Below are 22,499 nucleotides of genomic sequence, written 5' to 3'. Positions count from 1 at the left end.
GCTCACTACCTGGAAACAGACTCGTGGCTGTTAGGGATGGCACACTGGGAATGAGAATGGCCCTTTGGATTGTATGGGACTTGGGTGAGGCCTGTGACTCCCACTTCCCTGACAACCTGCATGACTCAGCAGAGGCAGCCATAATCCTTCTGGGTACACAACTCCATTGACCTGGGAACCTTGCCCCCATCTCCACAGCAGCTGCAGCAAGACCCGCACAAGGAGAGTCTGAGCTCAGACACGCCTAGTCCTGCCCCCACCTGATGGGCTTTTCCTACCCTCCCTCATAGCTGAAGATGAAGGGCATATTCTCTTGGGAGTTCTAGGACCCCACTCACTGCTGGTTCCTCTTAATATTACCACAGCTGATGCTCTCTGGAAAGAACCACCTTCCAGCAGGAGACCAACCAGCACAAAAATAGAACATTGAATGCAAATGGCCTAAATGCTCCACTTAAAAGATACAGAAGTACAGAATGGATAAGAAAGAACTCACCAACCAACTATCTACTGCTTTCAGGATACTCACCTAACACATAAGGACTCACATAAACTTAAGTAAAGGGGTGGAAAAAGGCATTTCAAGCAAATGGACACCAAAAGCAAGCAGGGCTAGCTATTCTTATATCAGAAAAAACAAACTTCAAAGCAACACCAGTTAAAAGAGACAAAGAAGGACATTATATAATGGTAAAAGGCCTTGTCCAACAGGAAAATACCACAATCCTAAACATATATGCACCTAACAATGGAGCTCCCAAATTTATAAAACAATTACTAATAGACCTAGGAAATGAGATAGGCAGCAATACAATAATAGTGGGGGACTTCAATACTCCACTAACAGCACTAGACAGGTCATCAAGACAGAAAGTTGACAAGGAAACAACGTATTTAAACTATACCTTGGAACAAATGGACTTAACAGCTATGTATCAACAACCACAGAATACACATTCCATTCAACAGCCCATGGAACTTTATCCAATATAGGCCATATGATAGGCCACAAAACAAGCCTCAATAAATTTAAGAAAATTGAAATTATATCAAGCACTCTCTCAGACCACAGTGGAATATAACTGAAAATCAACTCCAGAAAGAACCTTCAAAACCATGCAAATAAATGGAAATTAAATAACTGGTTCCTCAATGAGTATTGGGTCAAAAACGAAATCAAAATGGAAATTAAAAAATTATTTGGGCTGGCCACGGTGGCTCAAGCCTATAATCCCAGCACTTTGGGAGGCTGAGGTGGGCAGATCACGAGGTCAGGAGATTGAGACATCCTGGCTAACAGAGTGAAACCCCATCTCTACTAAGAATACAAAAAAAAAATTAGCCGGGCATGGTGGGTACCTGTAGTCCCAGCTACTCAGGAGACTGAGGCAGGAGAATGGCGTGAACCCAGGAGGCAGAACTTGCAGTGAGCTGAGATTGTGCCACTGCACTCCAGCCTGGGTGACAGAGCAAGACTCTGTCACAAAAAAAAAAAAAAAAAATTATTTGAGAGGACAAATCAAGATGGCCAAATAGGAACAGCTCCCGTCTGCAGCTCCTAGCAAGATCAACATAGAAGGCAGGTGATTTCTGCATTTCCAACTGAGGTACCCAGTTTATCTCATTAGGACTGATTAGGCAGTGGGTGCAGCCCACAGAGGGCAAGCAGAAGTAGGGTGGGGCATTGCCTCACTCGAGAAGTGCAAGAGGTTGGGGACCTCCCTCTCCTAGCCAAGGGAAGCCATGAGGGACTGTGCTGTCTGACCCAGATACTATGCTTCTCCCACACTTTTTGCAACCCCCAGGCCAGGAGATTCCCTTGTATGCCTACATCATCAACCACAAAACTAGGCAGCTCTTTGGGCAGACACTGAGCTAGCTGCAGGAGGTTATTTTTCATACCCCAGTGGCACCTGGAACTCCAGCAAGACAGAACTGTGCATTCTCCTGGAAAGGGGGCTGAAGCCAGGGAGCCAAGTGGTCTCCCTCAGCAGGTCCCACTCCCATAGAGCCCAGCAAGCTAAGAAACACTGGCGTGAAATGCTTGCTGCTAGCATAGCAGTCTGAAGTTAACTGGGGATGATGGAGTTTGGTGGAGGGAGGGACGTCCACCATTACTGAGGCTTGAGTAGGCAGTTTTCCCCTCACAGTGTTCAGGAAACTGCCAGAAGTTTGGACTGTGCAGAATTCACTGCAGCATGGCAAAGTGGCTGTGGCCAGACTGCATCTCTAGATTCCTTCTCACTGGGCAGGGCATCTCTGAAAGAAAGGCAGCAGCCCCAGTCAGGGGCTTAAAAATAAAACTCCCATCTCCCTGGGACAGAGCACCTGCGGGAAGGGGTGGCTGTGGGCGCAGCTTCAGCAGACTTAAATGTTCCTGTCTGCCAGCTCTGAAGAGAGCAGTGGATCTCTCAGCATAGGGCTCAAACTCTGCTAAGGGACAGACTGCCTCCTCAAGTGGCTCTCTGACTCCTGTGCCTCCTGACTGGGAAATACCTCCCAGCAGGAGTTGACAAACATCTCATACAGGAGCACTCCAGCTGGCATTAGGCAGGTGCCCCTCTGGGAAGAAGCTTCCAGAGGAAGGAGCAGGCAGCAATCTTTGCTGTTCTACAGCCTCTGCTGGTGATACCCAGGCAAACAGGGTCTGGAGTGGACCTCCAGCAAACTCCAGCAGACCTGTAGAAGAGGGGCCTGACTGTTAGAAGGAAAACTAACAAACCGAAAGCAATAACATCAACATCAACAAAAAGGACACCCACACAAAAACACCATCCAGAGACCATCAGCATCAAAGATTAAAGGTAGATGAATCCACAAATATGAGGAAAACCCAGCACAAAAATGCTGAAAATTCCATAAACCAGAATGCCTCTTCTCCAAATGATAGCAACTCCTCTCCAGCAAGGGTACAAAATGGGATGGAGAATGAGTTTGACAAATTGGCAGAAGTACGCTTCAGAAGGTGGGTAATAGCAAACTCCTCTGAGCTAAAGGAGCATATTCTAACCCAATGCAAGGAATTTAAGAGCCTTGATAAGATTACAGGAACTGCCAACTAGAATAGCCAGTTTAGAGAAGAACATAAATGAACTGATGGAATGGAAAAAACACAGCACGAGAAATTCGTGAAGCATACACAAGTATCAATAGCCAAATTGATCAAGTGGAAGAAAGGATATCAGAGATTGAAGATCACCTTAATGAAATAAAGCATGAAGACAAGATTAGAGAAAAAAGAACAAAAAGGAATGAACAAAGCCTCCAGGAAATATGGGACTATGTGAAAAGACCAAACCTATGATTGATTGGTATACCTGAAAGTGACAGGGAGAATGGAACCAAGTTGGAAAACACTCTTCAGGATATTATCCAGGAGAACATCCCCAGCCTAGCAAGACTGGCCACATTCAGAATCAGGAAATGCAGAGAACACCACTAACATATTCCTCAAGAAAAGCAACCCCAAGACACATAATCTTCAGATTCTCCAAGGTTGAAAAGAAGGAAATAAATGCTAAGAGCAGCCAGAGAGAAAGGTCAGGTCACCTACAAAGGGAAGCCCATCAGACTAACAGCAGATCTCACTGCAGAAACCCTACAAGCCAGAAGAGAGTGGGAGCCAATATTCATCATTCTTAAAGAAAAGAATTTTTAACCCAGAATTTCATATCCAGCCAAACTAAGATTTATAAGCAAAGGAGAAATAAAACACTTTACAGATAAGCAAATGCTGAGGGATTTTGTCATCACCAGGCCTGCCTTACAAGAGCTCCTGAAGGAAGCACTAAGTATGGAAAGGAAAAACCAGTCCCAGCCACTGCAAAAACACCAAAACATAAAGACCAATGACACTATGAAGAAACTGCATCAACTATTGTGCAAAATAACTAGCTAGCATCATGATGAAAGGATCAAATTCACATATAACAATATTAACCTTAAATGTAAACGGGCAAAATGCCCCAATTAAAAGACACAGACTGGCTAATTGGATAGAGTCAAGACCCAGCAGTCTGCTGTATTCAGGAGAGCCATCTCATGTACAAAGACACACATAGGCTCAAAATAAAGGGATGGAGGAATATTTACCAAGCAAATGGAAAGAAAAAAAAAAGCAGGCATTGCAATCCTAGTCTCTGATAAAATAGACTTTAAACCAAAAAAGATAAAAAAAGACAAAGAAGGGCATTACATAATGATAAAGGGATCAATGCAACAAGAAGAGCTAACTATCCTAAATATATATGCACCCAATACAGGAGCACCCAGATTCATAAAGCAAGTTCTTAGAGACCTACAAAGAGACTTGGACTCCCACACAAGAATAATGGGAGACTTTAACACCCCACTGTCAGTATTAGACAGATTAACAAGGCAGAAAATTAACAAGAATATACAGGACGTGAACGCAGCTCTGGAGCAAGTGGACCTAACAGATGTCTACAGAACTCTCCACCCCAAATCAACAGAATATACATTATTCTCAGTGCCACATAGCACTTATTCTAAAATTGACCACATAATTGGAAGTAAAACACTCCTCAGCAAATGCAAATGAATGGAAATCATAACAGTCTCTCAGACCATGGTGCAATCAAATTAGAACTCAGGATTAAGAAACTCACTCAAAACCCCACAACTACATGGCAACTGAACAACCTGCTCCTGAATGACTACTGGGTAAATAACAAAATTAAGGCAGAAATAAATAAATTATTTAAAACCAATGAGAACAAAGACACAATGTACCAGAATCTCTGGGACACAGCTACAGCAGTGTTAAGAGGAAAATTTATAGCACTAAATGCCCACATCAGAAAGTGGGAAAGATCTAAAATTGACACCTTCATATCACAATTAAGAGAACTAGAGAAGCAAGAGCAAACAAATTCAAAAGTTAGCAAAAGACAAGAAGTAACTAAAATCAGAGCAGAACTGAAGGAAACAGAGACACGAAAAACCCTTCAAAAAAATCAATGAATCAAGGAGCTGGTTTTTTGAAAAGATTAACAAAATAGATAGACTGCTAACCAGACTATTAAAGAAGAAAAGAGAGAAGAATCAAATAGACACAATAAAAAATGATAAAGGGTATATCACCACTGATCTCACAGAAATAAAAACTACCATCAGAGAATACTGTAAACACCTCTATGCAAATAAACTAGAAAATCTAAAAGAAATGGATAAATTCCTGGACACATACACCTTCCCAAGAATAAACCAGGAAGAAGTCGAATCCCTGAATAGACCAATAACAAGTTCTGAAATTGAGGCAGTAATTAATAGCCTACCAACCAAAAACAGTCCAGGACCAGACAGATTTACAGCCGAATTCTACCAGAGGTAAAAAGAGGAGCTGGTACCATTCCTTCTGAAACTATTCCAAACAATAGAAAAAGAGGAACTCCTCCCTAACTCATTTTTATGAGGCCAGATACTAAAACCTGGCAGAGACATAACAAAAAAAGAAAATTTCAGGCCAATATTCCTGATGAACATTGATACGAAAATCCTCAATAAAATACTGGCAAACCAAATCTAGCAGCACATCAAAAACTTATTCACTACAATCAAGTTGGCTTCATCCCTGGGATGCAGGGCTGGTTCAACATATGCAAATCAATAAATGTAATCAATTACATAAACAGAACCAATGGCAAAAACCACATGATTATTTCACTAGATGCAGAAAAGGCCATCGACAAAATCCAACACCCCCCCTTGCCAAAAACACTCAATAAGCTAGGTATTGATGGAACATTTCTGAAAATAATAAGAACTATTTATGACAAACCCATAGCCAACATCATACTGAAAGGGCAAAATCTGGAACCATTCCCTTTGAAAACTGGCCCAAGACAAGGATGCCCTCTCTCACCACTCCTATTCAACATAGTATTGGAAGTTGTGGCCAAGGCAATTAGGCAAGAGAAAGAAATAAAGGGTATTCAAGTAGGAAGAGGGTAAGTCAAATTGTCTCTGCAGATGACATGATTGTATATTTAGATAACCCCATCATCTCAGACCAAAAACTCCTTAAGCAACTTCAGCAAAGTCTCAGGATACAAACCAACTTCAGCAAAGTCTTAGGACACAAAATCAATCTGCAAAAACCACAAGCATTCCTAAACACCAATAATAGACAAACAGAGAACCAAATCATGAGTGAACTCCCATTCGCAATTGCTACAAAGAACATAATATACCTAGGAATACAACTTACAAAGGATGTAAATGACCTCTTCAAATAAAACTACAAACCACTGCTCAAGGAAATAAGAGAGGACACAAATGGAAAAACATTCCATGTTCATGGATAGGAAGAATCAATATAGTGAAAATGGCCATACTGCCCAAAGTAATTTATAGATTCAATGCTATTTCCATTAAGCTACCATTGACTTTCTTCACAGAATTAGAAAAAACTACTTTAAATTTCATATGGAACCAAAAAAGAGCCTACATAGCCAAGACAATTCTAAGCAAAAAGAACAAAGCTGAAGGTATTATGCTACCTGACTTCAAACTATACTACAAAGCTACAGTAACCCCAACAGCATGGTACTGGTACCAAAAGGGATATATAGACCAATGGAACAGAACAGAGACCTCAGAAATAACACCATGCATCTACAAGCATCTGATCTTTGACAAACTTGACAAAAACAAGAATTGGGAAAAGGATTCCCTATTTAATAAATGGTGCTGGAAAAACTGGCTAGCCATATGCAGAATGAAACTGGACCCCTTCCTTACACCCTATACAAAAATTAACTCAAGATGGATTAAAGACTTAAATGTAAAACCTAAAACCATAAAAACTCTAGAAGAAAACCTAGGCAATACCATTCAGGACATAGGCATGGGCAAAGACTTCATGACTAAAACACCAAAAGCAATGTGACAACAAAAGCCAAAATTGACAAATGGCATCTAATTAAACTAAAGAGCTTCTGCACAGCAAAAGAAACTATCATCAGAGTGAACAGCAACCTATGGAATGGGAGAGAAATTTTGCAACGTATCCATCCGACAAAGGTCTAATATCCAGAATCTACAAGGAACTTAAAACAAATTTATAAGAAAAAACAAACAACCCCATCAAAAAGTGGGCAAAGGATATGAACAGACACTTCTCAAAAGAAGACATTTATATGGCCAACAAACATGAAAAAAAGCTCATCATCACTTGTCGTTAGAGAAATGCAAATCAAAACCACAATGGGATACCATTTCATGTCAGTTAGAATGGTGATCATTAAAAAGTCAGGAAACAACAGATGCTGGAGAGGATGTGGAGAAATAGGAACACTTTTACACTGTTGGTGGGAGTGTAAATTAGTTCAACCATTGTGGAAGACAGTTTGGTGATTCCTCAAGGATCTAGAACCAGAAATACCATTTGACCCAGCCATCCCATTACTGGGTATATACCCAAAGGATTATAAATCATTCTACTATAAAGATACATGCACACATATGTTTATTACAGCACTATTCACAATAGCAAAGACTTGGAACTAACCCAAATGTCCATCAATGATAGACTGGATAAAGAAAATGTGGCACATATACACCATGGAATACTATAGAGCCATAAAAAAGGATGAGTTCATGTCCTTTGCAGGGACATGGATGAAGCTGGGAATCATCATTCTCAGCAAACTAACACAGGAACAGAAAATCAAACACTGCGTGTTTTCACTCATAAGTGGGAGATGAGCAATGAGAACACATGGACACAGGGAGGGGAACATCACATGCTGGGGCCTGTCGGGGGGTAGGGGGCTACGGGAGGGACAGCATTAGGAGAAATACCTAATGTAGATGACGGGTTGACGGGTGCAGCAAACCACCATGGCACGTGTATACCTATGTAACAAACCTGCACATTCTGCAAGTGTCCCAAAACTTAAAGTATTAAAAAAAAAAAAAATAGGAAATAGGAATTCGGCTCTTTCCTGGGATCTGCTTCCAGCAGGTGACTTTATTGGATATGATCCACCACATTGAGCTCCATATCTTCTCCATGTCTGGACAGGATTCCCAGAACTGCAGGCAGGATATACCTGGAGGAGAGGCAGAAGGTGAGGCTGGGAAATTGGCCTAGATCTTGATTATGAAAGGACTTGGATTCAGGATCAGTCTCGGGAGACAGGGTTGGACTGTGGAGCACAAAAGGAGAATATCAGTTTTGTGCAGGAGCAAAAGAGTTAAGGCTTTGGATAGATTTGCTTCTTTGCCAATTCAGACTTGAGGTAATCTGCTGAGAGTAAACAGACCCAGGATGGTGGAGAGCAATGAAGATTTAGAATTTCCTACGAAAGTGATGAGACATTAAAAATGAGTGGTATTAAGCCTCTGTTTGAGATTAGGGACCACTTATTTGTGGTCCCTGTCCTGAGAAGGCGGAAAATACCTCATCAGGCAAATTTTAAATTCTGAACTGCTCATTCTGTTACATTTGCTTCTAGCCTGGATATATGGGCAGAAGGAGATTGCAAAATATTCAGGGTAGATGGTTTCTAAGCTAATACTACCAGGAGAGGAGGCCAGCTGACTTGGGAGTGCCAGTCAGAGAGTAGTAAAAGTGGTGTGGCTGGGGGTTTAGGTGAAATAAGGAGTGTGCAAAGCCATAATGAGCTTGCCAGATGGTGAGAAAACGAGAGATTGAGAGACTGGAGGTCTTAGTGCAGGTAGAGGAGTAGTGTTTGTATAAACAGAAAACTATGGTCACGTGTGGGATGCTGGAATTTAAAATTTTTGAGGTTTAGCAGTTCTGAGTGATGGCAAATTCTCTAGAATGTGGCAAAGAAGCTTGGGCAGTACACCAGTCGTTGGAATTGATATCAAGAAACTTGAATCTGAGTATTAGATAGTCTTAGTCTAAGAGCGGTGGGAAATCACTGAAAAGTTGTAATTAAGAAGTGATATGGTCACAGCGATTGTTTAAAAAGATAACCCAGCTTTTGAGGTTGAGGATGGATTAGTGAAAGGTGAGAGGGGAAGTGGGAATACCAATTATCTTAGTTTGGGTTCTTCACAAGCAGACCCCAAGACAAGGATTCTCAGGCAAGTAGCTTATTTGCTAAATAAATGATTCCAGGAAATCCAATAAGGGATGGGGAAGAAAGAGGGAAAGGCAGGAGCAACAAACGGTGAATTATTAAACAAGTTACAGCTGCAGGTAACTAAAGCTGAATCCCACCGAGGAAGAGGAAGTCCGGGTGTAGAACACATACTGCTGGCTTGCCTCACTTGCAGTATGAAGGTGTGAAGGGCTGGGGTATGTACACATCAACTCCTGTCAGTTACTGTTTGAGGAAGCTCCCAGTGGGTAATTTCTTGGTATTTCGTCTGCCATACACATGAGCCTAGTGGGATCTTGTGGCCAGAGAAACTTTTGGGCAAAGAAAAAAAAAAAAAAAGTAGATTCCAGCAGAAGAAAGAAGTCTGGCCAGCAAGGACTGAGATGGTAAAGGCAACCATCAAAAAGGATCTGTTGCATCTGTTAAAAGGCTATTATATTAATATTAGTACAGGCAAGGGAAGAGGTAGCGTGGAAGACAGTTGTGAAAGGATTTAACAGGTGCATAAATGCTACTTTGGGAACATTAGTTTTATAGTCTCCATTTTGTTAACCATGCTTGTAAAAGTTCTACATTTTTGTTCCTCTTTTAAAGTAAATTGTAAGACCAAGATATTCCAAGTATATAGGAATAAAGTCTGATACTCTTACTCCTGACTCAGGTGAAAAGTGAAGGCAGTGTTCTCCAATAAAAATACTGTGTGAGCCACATGAAAAATTCTTTAGAAGCTACATGTAAAAAGCAGATAGAATTAATTTTGATAGTACTTTTTTTTACTGCTATAATCAAATATATCAAAATATTACCATTTCAGCATGTAGTCAATACAAGAAATACTGATGAGGTATTTTACATCCTTCTTGGTGCTAAGACTTTAAAATCCGATGTGTATTTTATACATACAGTGTACATCAATTTCAATAAGTCACACTCAAGTGCCCAATAGCCACCACAGAGTGCAGGTCTAAGGGACGGTTTGTTTAAGAGTGTATTCTTATTTCACAGTGTGTTATCAATAGCCACTACCTACTAAAAGGAAAACCGTTTGCATTTAAGTATTGAATATTAAAACTAAAATGGAAGAAGCAATATTAGTATGGTTTTGACTTTCTAAAGAGGAGTTTCCTAATCATGGTATTTACTTTGACACTGCCAAATCAAGTGGAAGATATAATTTGTAAACTTAGTGTGGGTTTCTACTAGTGACAACTAGATGACTAGAATGACAACTTTCTTAACAAACTTTTTTGACCTTAAATAACTAGTGGCCAGGTGCAGTGGCTCACACTTATAATCCCAGCACTTTGGAAGGCCGAGGCATGAGGATTGCTTGAACCTAAGAGTTTGAGACCAGCCTGAGCAACATAGTGAGACCCCATCTCTAAACAAAACAAACCAAAACAAACAAACAAAAACCAAAATTAGTAAGCTATCTTCCTGAAAATAAACATTTCTTATTGTTTGCCAGTTGGACAGGAAGTATTCTTTAAGTTTTTGACATCAGAGTCAACCTTTTTAATGGCTCACTTTACATTCATGTCTTTCAGGCAGTATCCCAGTGTCATCTCTTCCTTTCCTTATTTCAAAACACAATTGGCAGAAGGAATGCAGAGCTCCTTGTCATATGAATCACATGTCCCCTTCTTTCTCTATCTTCCTGATGGAAGAAAGAAATTTCTATGGCTAGGTAAACGAAATAACTTAAGACAATATAATACAATGGTCTTTGAGATTATGATTTAATTATCAAGGGTCCAGAGGTATTCAGATGAATGAGATGAAATATTTAAAAATACTCCTATACTTAAAAAAATTTCGTCCTCTAAGATATCTTTATGACACCCATGGTCAAATGTGGCTCATTTATGTTTTTCTTCTAATTTGGGCATAGGGACAGTATAAAAACTAAGGCAACTCAGGCCTACTGTGGCTTACCCAAGGTAAGGAGTTTTTATGGCCATACCGAATTTAGATGTAAAATGTTCACTACCAACTACCAGAACCTCATTTTTATGAGATCTTTAGGGAGTGTGAGGTGGGTTTCTTTATTTTATAAATAAAGCGTTCTCCTGAGGAAGTCTAGTCATGCTTCAAGATTGACCAAGAAAGTAACCTAGCAAAGTACAAAATAGCTTTGGAGGTTTGCTTCAGAAATACCTGGATTTAAATCTTGGCTTTACTATTTTTATAAGATATGGCCTCAGTCCTACTAGATTCCCTGTTTCAGATATCCCCTATTTATCTTAAAGAGATTTTTAAAAAGTGCTTGACTCACTAGACATTTTGCTGTGGTATATAAATCTAAATATGTATGTGTATTTCTATAAAAATGGGCCCACTCTATGCATTCCGTTTGGTAATCTTTTCCATTTATATGTTTTAAATGTTTTCCGGCCAGGCATAGTCACTCATGCCTGTAATCCCAGCACTCTGGGAAGCCAAGGCGGGAGGATTGCTTGAGCCCAGGAGTTCGAGACCAGCCTGGGCAATGTATCGAGACAAAAAATTAAAAAATTAGCCAGGCACGGTGGTATGCATTTGTGATCCCAACTACTTGGGAAGCTAAAGTGGGACGATTGCTTGAACCCAGTAGGCCGAGGGTGCAGTGTGCTATGATTGCATCACTGCAGTCCAGCCTGGGCATGACCCTGTCCCCCCCCGGAAAATGTTTTAAATGTTCTCCATATCAATAAACTTATATGTTAACAAATATGCATCTGTAGTGTTTGCTAGGCTAGTTCATAGTCCCTCTCTGAATACCATTTTACAGAAGCATTCTCAGCTGGTCTGTGATACAGGCATATCTCCGGAGCTCAACTTGCATGATCTCCCTGGTCATTTGAGACAGGGTTTTGTTCTGTGGCTCAGGCTGTAGTGCAGTGGCATGATCATGGTTCACTGCAGCCTCGACCTCCTGGCTCAAGTGAACTTCCCACCTCAGCCTCCCGAATAGGTGGGACCACAGGCATGTGCCACCATGCCTGGCTAATTCTTTGGTGTTTTTTTGTAAAGATAGGGTTTTGCCATGTTGCCCAGTCTGGCCTCAAACTCCTGAGCTCAAACAATCTGCCCACCTCGGCTTCCTGAAATGCTGGGATTATAGGCACAAGCCACCACACCCAGCCTGTATTTTCATTTTAATAGTTTCCTAATATTCCATTGCAAATTATTCTGGAGATTAAAGAGATAAAACATATGAATATAACTGGCATATAGTAATTTTTAAAACTATAAAAAGAAATGGTGCTGAAATTCATATTTCATAGAGTCAACCTGCTGGTTGACCTTTTCACACCTATCTTTGCTAGCCAGCCATTATCTTGCCTGCAGGCAGTCTCCTCCTGCCTTAAAGCAAGACCTCCAAGACCTCTGCAGGAATTGCTTCACACATCAGGGCCAGTAATCAGTCACTGTAGGCACCAGAAAAAAGATGGCTCAGGGACCTGCATAGAAGATGTAGGTCACAAAGATTTTCTCTCATGGCAAATAATAGAATATTGCGGCTCCTTAGAGAAAGAAAAGGTATACTACCCTGTTTCAAGATCCAGGCAACACCAAAGGAAAGAAAAACTTTTGAGAGATGGTTTTTCAGAACAGAGAGTTAACGTGTATCTCTGTGAAGTCCTTCATTTCTAGCACACTGGAGGTGTTTGTTCCCTTCCTTTTGGAATAAAACTCAGCTAATGAACTCTCACTTTAGTGAGATTATCAGAACTTGCAGAACATCCCAGATTCCTATTTGAAAATATGTGTTCCTCCTACTACATTCCGAGGCTTAAAATATCCTCTTTAACATTCCAAGAATTATTTTTGTAGATGATCTTGGCTGCAGTTCAAAATACTGTAGTGTTTGCTAGGCTCGTTCATAGTCCCTCTCCGAATACCATTTTACAGAAGTGTTCTCGGCTAGTATGTGATACAGGCATATCTCCGGAGCTCAGCTTGCATGATCCCCCTGGTCATATGGGACAGGGCCTAAGAGAGGAATGTTGAGGTCTATTAGCCATTCTTCCTTTTTACTACATCTCCTGGGAAGCTATAGGTGCCAGTGAAAATACAGTCTGCTGGGAAGGATTGCTGCATTTTAGGCATCTTATGATGCTGTCCCAGGAGCTTCTCCAACTAAGCCAATTGATGTCTCAATTTTTCAACAGAAGTAGCTGTAGATAGTGAAAGAAAGAGAGCATCAGTCTTATGGCCAACGAATGCTGTTGAAGTCCCACTATATGCCAAGTACTGTGCTGGCATTGTAAGTAGAAAAGTAAACCAGGGAGTAGTGATTCAGCTATTGTGGAGCTTCTTAATTAGTAGAAAAAACAGTAGGTAGGAGGCAGATAATGACAAACGTGTTTAGTGATATAAAGAGGAGATTGACATAGACTAGGGAGTCAGGGAGATTTCCTTAAGGAAGTGACTTCTGAGCTGAGACTTGAAGTTAGGTGGGTAATGAAGATGGGGGACTGGTACTTCCAGCAAAGGAAGCACCTTGTGAGTAGGCCCCAGGTATGTTTGAGAACTGGGAGAAGTTCAGCACAGCTAGAGGCAGAGAGCTAGGGAAAGGAATGAGGCAAGAGGTGTGCATAGGACCAAATCATCTAGAGCTTTATAGTCATATTAATTCCGTTGCATTTTATTTTAAGGGTGATGGGAAGGGGGACGACAACATAATTATTAATTTTCTATGGCTGCCAAAATACCATGGACTGGTTGGCTTAAACAACAGTAATTTATTTTCCCACAGTTCTGGAGGCTTTAAGTCCGACATCAAGATGTTGCAGGCTTGGTTTCCTTGGAGGCCTCTCTCCTTAGCTTCCAGATGGCCTCCTTCTTACTGCCTCTTTATTTGATCTTTTCTGTCTGTGTGTGAGCCCCTCGGGTCTCTTTCTTCTTCTTATAAGGATGTCTTCTTAGAAGAACACAGCTCCAATTGGATTAAGATCCCTCCATGATCTCATTTTAACTTAGTCACCCTTTAAAGGCCTTGTCTTTAAATATGGTCACATTCTGAGGTACTGGGTTTTAACATACAAGTTTTATGGAAACATAATTCAGCCATAACACCATACATGTGGCAGTAGTATAGAGAATTAATTGGAGAGGGGCAATTGTGCAGACCCATGGGAGTCTTGTGAGAGATGATAGCTACCCCGTTAGGGTGTGTCCCATGAGGAAAGAGCAAAGGTGGAGTTTGAGAAACATTTCCATGGAGGATTGATGGCATATGGCGGTGACGTAGAGGTAGGAGTCAAAGATGCCTCATAAATGTTTGGGTTTTTGCATCTGGTTGGTGGTATGGTTTGTTTAAAGAACAATGGAGAAAGAGAAACAATGGTTTTTGGGGGAAGATGATGGTTTTGCTGATACTGAGTGGTTGATGAGTAGGTTGTTAACTGGAGGAGAAATCAGCCTCTGCAACACACAGAGTTGGGATCATACAGCTCAGCCTCTATAACAGACAAAGTTACTTGTCACCTAGCCCTTACTAGGTGACAAATGTAAAAGCCCTTACGTTTTACTTTTCATGGAAAAAAATGTGTAGCCCTTTTCAAAAACATGCTCTTGATATCCTTAGAAATTCAAAATTTGTTAAACTAGAGTTCAAAGTTAACACTTTTATAGTTAATGCTGTGGAAGATTTAACAGTTTTTCATAGTCAGCTTGACTTGTGACTATTATAATGTGCCTAAAGAAATTACCTGTTATTGGGTAGGGAACAAGATGACTGAAGTACAAGGTTTGAAAGACAGGCTGCCTGTTTTGAATTTTTTCTTTTTCTTTCTTTTTTCTTTTTTTTGTTTTTGAGACAGAGTTTTGCTCTTGTTGCCCAGGCTGGAGTGCAATGGCATGATCTTGGCTCAGTGCAACCTCCGCCTCCCGGGTTCAAGCAATTCTCCTGCCTCAGCCTCCTGAGTAGCTGGGATTACAGGCACCTGCCACCACGCCCAGCTAATTTTTGTATTTTTAGTAGAGATGGGATTTCACCACGTTGGCCAGGCTGGTCTCGAATTCCTGATTTCAGGTGATCTGCCCACCCCGGCCTCCCAAAGTGCTGGGGTTACACGCATGAGCCACCGCACCAGGCCTGAATATTTTATCAGGTGTAAGTATAACCTGATTTAAAAAATTAATACTACAATTTAAAAAAAAATTTTAATATTTATTTGATTCTCCTTTCAAGATTTTAAAATTTAAATCTTCAGAGCCTATGGTTAAACATTAGCCAATGATAAAATGGTAACAGGTAACAAATCAAATAAGAATATGTTTTCATTGTTCTTACTCTTGATATTCTTAAGTTGATATGACTCCGAGCTAGTTTGATTTTTAAATACATCTACTTACTTGCTCAACACCAAAATAAGATTTCAAAAAAAAAAAAAAGAGCGAGAGAAAGAAAGAAATTGCCTGTTATCATTACCCTCTTTGTGAGGATAAAACCATTCTTTATTTCCTTTTCTGCATGCCAAGTCTTAGTAAAGAATGCAATGCTCTAAAAACGAAGTCTGTAAAACTCTGACGTATGTGGTAAAAAAAAGGAGTCTTTCTATGGCAGCAGAGTCCCAGGGAGTACAGTTGTGTGGGAGTTGGTAGCCCCCTCAGTGGGAGCGAGACTGTCAGTGATAGATGGGGAGCAGAAAAGCAGGGTCAGGAAGCAGAATGTGCTGCAGGCCACGTGCTGGGTCATGGTCAGTGGTGTTCTTGTGTGCCCTGGGATACTTGGAGGCAGGCTGCAGCTAGGTCAGTGGTGGGTCAGGAAAGAGCTGAGTTAGTTCTGGAAAAGACTGAAGTTTTCCTTGAGTCCCCTGCCCCATGTTGCCTCAAAGGTCAAGGAGGTGACGCTACCTTGCTCAGAAGTAGCTGTAAGGCAGCCTGTGTAACAAGGCAAAATCCTGTCTCTACAAACAATAAAAAAAATGACCCGGGCTTGGTGGTGCACACCTGTAGACCCAGGTACTTGAGAGGCTGAGCGGGGAGGTTGAGGCTGCAGTGAGCCGAGATCGCGCCACCACACTCCAGCCTGGGCAACGGAGCGAGACTCTTTCTCAAAAAAAACCAAAAAACAAAAAACAAAAAAGTAGCCATAAGGAGAGGAGTTAGAATGACTAGCTGTCCTGGTTTGTCTAGATCTGGGGCTGAGGGGAAAGTGGGGCTTTTGGTTTTAAAACTGGGAAAGTTTTAAAACTGGGAAACTGGGAAAACTTGATCACCCTATAAAAAGATTCTTATATACTTAGGGTTTTTGGTCCTTCATTGGTCCCAGAAGAAACAACTTTAGCCTAAAGCAAATAAAACTGAATGTCCAATTTACCATAACCTTCTTAGTAAAAGGAGTACTACAATTAACTTTCTCTTTTAAATACTTTACTTAGTTCATCATGTTTAACAGTGTTCCTTTCAAGATGATTCACTATTTACTATATTTAATCAACAAAATTTTAAAAATTAAAAAGTTTTCGACTGGGCGCGGTGGCTCACACCTGTAATCCCAGTACGTTGAGAGACTGAGGTGGGCAGATCACGAGGTCAGGAGATCGAGACCATTCTGGCTAACATGGTGAAATCCTATCTCTACTAAAAATACAAAAATTAGCCAGATGTGGTGGTGGGTGCCTGTAGTCCCAACTACTCGGGAGGCTGAGGCAGGAGAATCACTTGAACCCAGGAGGCAGAGGTTGCAGTGAGCTGAGATCACGTCACTGCACTCCAGCCTGGGCAACAGAGTGAGACTCTGTCTCAAAAAAAAAAAAAAAGAAAAGAAAACAGAAAGAGAAATGCTTAACCATAGTTCCACCTCTGAAATAAGAATTTCTCATATGTACATATATCCCCTCTGTATATCTGTATATCATTCTCATTATTTTGCAAAAGTATCATGGAATTTTGAATTTTGAAATTAATTTTTTTTTTTTTTTTGTGATGGAGTCTTGCTCTGTCACCCAGGCTGGAGTGCAGTGGCTCAACCTAGGCTCACTTCAGTCTCCATCTCCCGAGTTCAAGCACTTTCCTATCTCAGCCTCCCAAGTTGTTGGCATTACAGGCACCCAACACCACGCCCAACTAATTTTTGTATTTTTAGTAGAGATGGGTTTTACCATGTTAGCCAGGCTGGCTCGAACTCCTGACCTCTGGTGATCCACCCACCTCGGCCTCCCAAAGTGCTGGGATTGCAGGAATGAGCCACTGCGCCTGGCCTGAAATTTATTTCTAATTAAACAAGTTTTCCATAATGTTTTATGAGCAAGAAAATAAAAATTGAAAGTGGAACATTACATAAGAGCAAACAGTCAATGAAAATTAAATGGAGAAAATTAAATGTCCAATTAGGGAAACTTTTTTTTTCTTTATTTTTAAAATAAAGACACACACCTATGAGGGAAACATTTTTTTCCTTTTTTTTTTTTTTTTTTTTTGAGACAGAGTCTCACTCTGTCACCTAGGCTGCAGTGCAGTGGCTCGATCTTGGCTCATTGCAACCTCTGCCTCCTGGATGCAAGTGATTCTCATGCCTCAGCAACATGGTGGGACACTATCTCTACAAAAAATACAAAAATTAGCCGCCATGGTGGCGCGCATCTGTGGTCCAAACTACTTGGGAGGCTGAGGTGGGGGATCACTTGAGCCCCAGAGGTAGAGGTTGCAGTGAGCCCAGATCGTGCTACGGCAGCCTAGCCTGGGTGACAAAGCAAGACTGTCTCAAAAAAAAAAAAAAAAGTAATGCAGACATTGGAATAATATGCAATTCTTTTTTAAAAGGTAGCAGATTGATTGTACTGATATGTGAAAATGCCCAACATACACTTTTGTTGTTGTTGTTGTTTTAGCAATCTCAGCTCACTGCAACCCTCACCTCCCGGGTGAAGCAGTTCTCCTGCCTCAGCTTCCCAAGTAGCTGGGACTACAGGTGCCCACTACCAGACCCGGCTAATGTTTGTATTTTTAGTAGAGATAGGTTTTCACCATGTTGGCCAGGCTGGTCTTGAACTCCTGATCTCGAGTGATCCACCCACCTCAGCTTTTCGAAGTCTTGGGATTACAGGTATGAGCCACTGTGCTTGGCCTCAGGGGAACATTTTTTAAAAATTAAAAATATTTAGTGATACACATTACTAAAATGTCTCAGGTAATTTGGTATGAAAATCATACTTGATTTCTTTTTCTTTTTTTTCCAGATCTCATAAGACTAATGAAAACCACATTTTTCTAAACCGGAAATTAACTATGCAGCATATATTTAAACAATTATTAGGATAAAATATAAGTATTATTCAGAGAATAAGTATAGAGAGTTTTTGTGTGTGGTATCTAAAGAAATTGTATCCCAAATAAATCACTTCTCAGATTATGAGACATAAGTTTGAATACATTTCACATTTATTTACAACAGAATCGAATGTTCATCCCCACCTTTCACCCACATTCAATATCACTTTTACATAGTTTTTTCCATTTTAATGATTATTATTGACCACTAGAGGGAGAAACAACGAAAGCTTTGAAATTTTTGATAAATTTGAAAGATTATTTAAATGCCAGCAGTGAAATGTACTAATTGTAGTGAAATATGGATTCACAGAAGGTGCTAGCATATATTCTTGGTTGTTGGAGATCTGTTGATTCTATGGGGTCCTGCAGAAATAATGTAACAGAAAGGTGATGTAACTTCTCCCAAGGGTGAGGAACAATATGTACTATGGTTGACCAGCTAAATTAGTTTTGTTCAACTTGTGCCTTTGCCCAAAGAGTAAGTGTGGAAAATAAACCTGTCTAATTAAAATGAATCATGAAAGGATTAAATGCTTTGGACTTCAAAGATGGGAAAATGGCAGTAAAGGAAAAATATTAACATAATCAAAACAATTTCCCTATGCTTTGCCTTAAGTGCACTTGACAATTAATACTTAAAATTATGGGCTAGGTACAGTGGCTCATGCCTGTAATCCCAGCACTTTTGAAGGCCTAGGTGGGATGATCACTTGAGGCTGGGAGTTCAAGCCTAGCCTGGGCACACAGTGAGACCCCATCTTAAAAAAAAAAATTATGGTTAAACATGTAGAACATATTTGTTAAAAAGTGACTGAAAATTCTGACCAGCTAAAGGTGTATTTATTTTAAACTACTCAATATATGAGTACTTTGAACTCTGTTGGTTATTTACAAAATGTCTTTGAACTATTTTTTTTTCAACACATTACTGATTCTATTAGGTATAAGAAAATTGTATAAAATATGTTAATTCCACAAATAAATGTTTTAAATCTACTCAATGCTAGGTACTCAGGAAGCCCAAAACTGGATGAGACATAAATATTTTCCTAAGGAAGTTTGTAGACTTAAAAAACCTATTCATAAAAACCTGTATACCATTAGAGAAGAGGCACTTTATGTATTAAGAAGGAAAAAATTCCTCTCCTCCCCTCCCCTTCCCTCCCCTCCCCTCCCCTCCCCTCCCCTCTCCTCTCCTCTTTTCTTTTCTTTTCTTTTCTTTCAGAAACAGGGCTTTGCTCTGTCACACAGGCTGGAGTGCAGAGGCGCCATCCAGGCTCACTGCAGCCTCTACATCCCGGGTTCAAGCCATCCTTCCGCGTCAGCCCCCCGAGTAGCTAGGACTATAGGCTTGCACCACCACACCTGGCTAATTTCGGTATTTTTTGTAGAGATGGGTTTTTGCCATGTTGCCTAGGCTGGTCTCAAACTCCTGAGCTTAAGTGATCCACCCACCTCAGCCTCCCAAAGTGCTGGGATTACAGGTATGGACCACTGAACCTGGCCCAAGATCAACATTTATTTATTTATTTAATTTTTTTGAGACAGAGTCTCGCTCTTTTGCCCAGGCTGGAGTGCAGTGGTGTGATCTCAGCTCACTGCAACCTCTGCCTCCTGGGTTCAAGTGATTCTCCTGCCTCAGGCTCCCAAGTAGCTGGGATTATAGGCGTGTGCCACCATGCTTGGCTAATTTTTGTGTTTTTAGTCTAGAAGGGGTTTCACCACATTGGCCAGGCTGGTCTTGAACTCCTGGCCTCAAGTGATCCACCCACCTCGGCCTCCCAAAATGCTGGGATTATGGGCATGAGCCACGGTGCCCGACCCAAGATTACCATTTAAATCTGTAGACTAAGTAAAGCAGATTGCCTTCCATAATATGGGTGGGCCTATTCAGCTGAAAGCCTGAACAGACCAAAAAAACCCGACCCTCCTCCAAGTAAAAGAGAATTCTCCTGCCTGAGACCTTTTAACTAGGACATGGGCTTTTCCTGGTTCTCCAGCAATGTGCTCCTGTTTGAACTTAAACTGGGACATCAGCTTGGCAGATTTTAAATTTGCCAGCCTCCATAATCACATGGGTGAATTTCCTATAATAAATCTATCTGTTGATCTACCAGTTGATCCATTTATCTATCCATTCATGCATCCTATTGCTTCTGTTTCTTAATATTGTTTAAAAGTAAGCATCTAATAATCTACCAACAAATATTCATCAGGTGTCATTTTAATCCCAGTGCTCTGCTAAACAATGGAAGAAATACTAGAGTAGTATAAATCTTTAGTGAATAGATCTCAGAGCTACTTCAATGAATATATGCTGATAAAACAAATTGATTTAAAATCAGTGTTTATTAATTTATTATTAAAGGAAACAATTAAAACTGTAACTTGGAAGAAAGTGGAAAAATAAATTATAACCCCAATAGCTTAATATAACCACTGTTAGCCCATCTAGTGTATTTTCTTTCAGTAACTTTTTCCTTTGTGGTTTTTGATGTATATAAAATATTAGTTCATAAAAAATCATGTTCTCAATTATTTTCTTTAACATTATATCAGCCAGGCACGGTGGCTCAAAGCCGGGCGCAGTGGCTCAAGCCTGTAATCCCAGCACTTTGGGAGGCCGAGACGGGCGGATCATGAGGTCAGGAGATCGAGACCATCCTGGCTAACACGATGAAACCCCATCTCTACTAAAAAAATAAAAAAAACTAGCCGGGCGTGGTGGTGGGTGCCTGTAGTCCCAGCTACTCGGGAGGCTGAGGCAGGAGAATGGCGTAAACCCGGGAGGTGGAGCTTGCAGTGAGTCGAGATCCAGCCACTGCACTCCAGCCTGGGCAACAGAGAGAGACTCCGTCTCAAAAACAAGTGAACAAACAAACAAAAAAAGACATTATATCATAGGTTGGATACAGTGGCTCATGCCTGTAATCACAACACTTTGGGAGGCTGAGCTGGGAAGATAGCTTGAGCCTAGGAGATGGAGGTTACCGTGAGCCAAGATCATGCCACTGCACTCCAGCCTGTCCAGCGAGAATCTGTTCCAAAAAAAAAAAAAACAACAACAACTAAAACCAACCAACCAACCCAAACATTTTATCATAAACATTTCCCCATTTGTTTCATAGTCTTAAGAATTATAATTTTTAATGCCTATACAATACATAGTCTGCAAACATACAAGTTTTAGAATCATTTCCTTAGTTTTGGATATTTAGGTTATGCAAATTTTTTCTATTTTTTTTTTTTTTTGGAGACAGAGTTTTGCTCTTATCGCCCAGGCTGGAGTGCAATGGTGTGATCTCAGCTCACTACAACCTCTGCCTCCTAGGTTCAAGCGATTCTCCTGCCTCGGCCTCCCAAGTAGCGGGGATTACAGGTACCCACCACCACGCCCAGCTTATTTTTGTATTTTTACTAGAGATGGGGTTCCACTATATTGGCCAGGCTAGTCTCGAACTCCTGACCTCAGGTGATCTACCTGCCTCTGCCTCCCAAAGTGCTGGGATTACAGGCGTCAGCCACTGCACCCAGCCAATTTTTTTCTGTTTTTAAGATCATCAATATAAATATCTTTATTACAGCCTTTTCACAATTTGAATTATTTAAGAATAAATTCCTAGAAGTGATATTATGAAATCACCAGGTATGAAGTCTATATAGCAAGTCTAAATTGCTTTTCACAAATATTGTACCAATTTGTAAGGCCATTGACTTTGACCATACATTTGCTTACCTGGTATTCATTCTTACCTTCATTAATCAAAGACTTTTTTTTTAAAGTGGGAATGTGACTTGTTATAAAAACCTCATTTCCTCAGACTCCCTTGCATCTAGGTACGTCCATATGACCGAGATGTGGTCTATGATGGTTACAGGGTTCCGCTACCAGACACACTTTTGTTTTATTATATAAAAGGAACATGCTCTGCTGGCACACACTTTTTCCTCTTTTCCCCTCTTCTTCCTTACTGCAGGTAGAGCAGTCTTCTTGCGACTTTGAGGATGAAAGTTACAAGTTAAGATGGTGGAAAAGGAAGCCAGAAGGACCTTGTGACTTTCTTGAACATCTGCACCAGCTCTGGACTCCTTTCTTTGGAATTCTTGTTACATGAATAAATTAATATGTGTTTGGTTAAA

At 40.7% G+C, this 22,499-nt stretch overlaps 1 long non-coding RNA gene across 1 annotated transcript in view; it reads left to right on the top strand.

The window, feature by feature from the left end:
• LOC108586843 overlaps positions 1–22,499 on the top strand; it is a 27,137-nt gene extending 4,638 nt beyond the window's left edge. The window contains exon 2 of the long non-coding RNA XR_001904708.2: positions 22,337–22,499. This is a non-coding gene — a long non-coding RNA (uncharacterized LOC108586843). The remainder of the gene's footprint in view (positions 1–22,336) is intronic.

This window comes from Papio anubis, chromosome 7 (assembly GCF_008728515.1).
Source record: "Papio anubis isolate 15944 chromosome 7, Panubis1.0, whole genome shotgun sequence".
Lineage (NCBI taxonomy): Eukaryota > Metazoa > Chordata > Mammalia > Primates > Cercopithecidae > Papio > Papio anubis.
This window is presented reverse-complemented; position numbering and strand designations above follow the sequence as displayed.